Source organism: Sminthopsis crassicaudata, chromosome 6, assembly GCF_048593235.1.
Source record: "Sminthopsis crassicaudata isolate SCR6 chromosome 6, ASM4859323v1, whole genome shotgun sequence".
Lineage (NCBI taxonomy): Eukaryota > Metazoa > Chordata > Mammalia > Dasyuromorphia > Dasyuridae > Sminthopsis > Sminthopsis crassicaudata.
The window spans coordinates 247,197,549-247,199,167 of NC_133622.1; the positions used below are offsets into that span (position 1 = coordinate 247,197,549).

General features: G+C 33.0%; 1 long non-coding RNA gene across 1 annotated transcript in view; it reads left to right on the plus strand.

The window, feature by feature from the left end:
* The window catches only part of LOC141547943 (uncharacterized), a 4,706-nt gene extending 3,880 nt beyond the window's left edge, over positions 1–826 (plus strand). Inside the window, exon 4 of the long non-coding RNA XR_012483708.1 lies at positions 767–826. This is a non-coding gene — a long non-coding RNA (uncharacterized LOC141547943). The remainder of the gene's footprint in view (positions 1–766) is intronic.
* Positions 827–1,619: the final 793 nt, after the last annotated feature.

Here is a 1,619-nt window from a genome sequence, read left to right on the forward strand (position 1 = left end):
TTACTATCAATCCAAGGAAAGGAAAGGTAATAGACTTTTTGACACAATAGCTTAAATACCTAGTCTGTATAAATCTCCTACAGGACCAAGCACCAGAAGAAATGTTTAAATAAGACAACTTTGCCCCTGCCCTCATGGATTTACAATCTAGTTAAGGAGACAAGAAACCAACAGGGATGACTATAAGACAAAAATGCAATAGGCCAAGCACAGTCACCATGTGACTATGAGAAAGGGCTGACAAAGATCTTCAAAGATTTGCAGAAGGAGCCACGAGTGAAAGTGGGATCAATAATAGGCATTTTATTCCATTCAAAAAGCATTTCTTAAGCCTCTGTAAGAAACTGTTTTTTTTTTTTTTGGGGGGGGCGCTGCAAAAGTCAATATTTAGGGAAGACTTTAGGTTTTAGCCACGGATGAGTCAGCAGAAAGGATTAGCAGAAAAGCTAATTTCAGGGAATGAAAGATGGTAAAAATTGAGGAATGGAAATGAACTGAAGCAATAGAATTCTCAGTATTTTGTTTTGAATTGTCCAGAATTCAGTACATTTATTCCATTTATACAATACATCAGTTGAGTTGAAAGTTAAAACTGCTGCTTTGAGAAAAAAAGTGAGGGGGGAACTTATTCTGCTTGGGACCTAATGTATATATATCTGGCAAAATCTTAATTTAAAATAAGCTTTACTGGTTTTGATTCAGTGAAAAACCTCAGATTATTTCATTTCAATCACTGTCTTTCTCTCCTGTGTTCCTTGCTTCCCAGATTAAATGGAAGTCTATGAATTTATCTGTATACAAGAAGAAATCCAGGTTTTGGGGGTAAGAACTAAGATCTTATGATGATTGTGCCCAGGTTTGAGGTGGTGGAGCTTTGGGGAGGAACAAAGTCTGGGTCTCCTAAATGTTTATGACTTCAAAAAGCATTTATAGCGCCCAATGCCCCTGATGGACCAATAGAAATAAGAAATTTCTTTTACACCTTGTGAGTAAAATAGACAAGATATACACACATATATAAATATATACAGTGCACATATATGTGAATATATAAATGTGTTTAAACATGTGTATAAAGAAATATGTACATGTTGTGATCTATACCTGCATATATAGAAAAGCAGGCAGGCAAATCTGTTTGAGTTGTTATCATCCTGGGAAGAACTGTCAAGGTTGGATTGTGTATTCAGAAAAGAAAGTAAGAATTGAGATCCCTCTTCCCAGGGGAAAAAATATGTTGGAAAAGAGATTGATTTTAATAAGTCATTAATCCTGGGAGGGCCAATGGGTAGCCAAAGAAAAATCTTAGAAAATAAGTTTTTAGAAATGGAAACTTGGAGACTATTAGTCCAAGATTTCTTAACCTGGAGCTGATGACCTTGCTTTATATAAGTCTATGATTCTTTTTATCTGAATGTGTATGTATATATATATATATATATATATATATATATATATATATATATATATATATGTATACATATATATATATGCAAAATATGTGTAATATATGTATATATACTGCCAAATCTATATTAAAATATATAAGCACAGCTATCAAGTATATGTATTTATATATGTGTGTGTATTCATAAACACTTATATATATTTGATAGGTG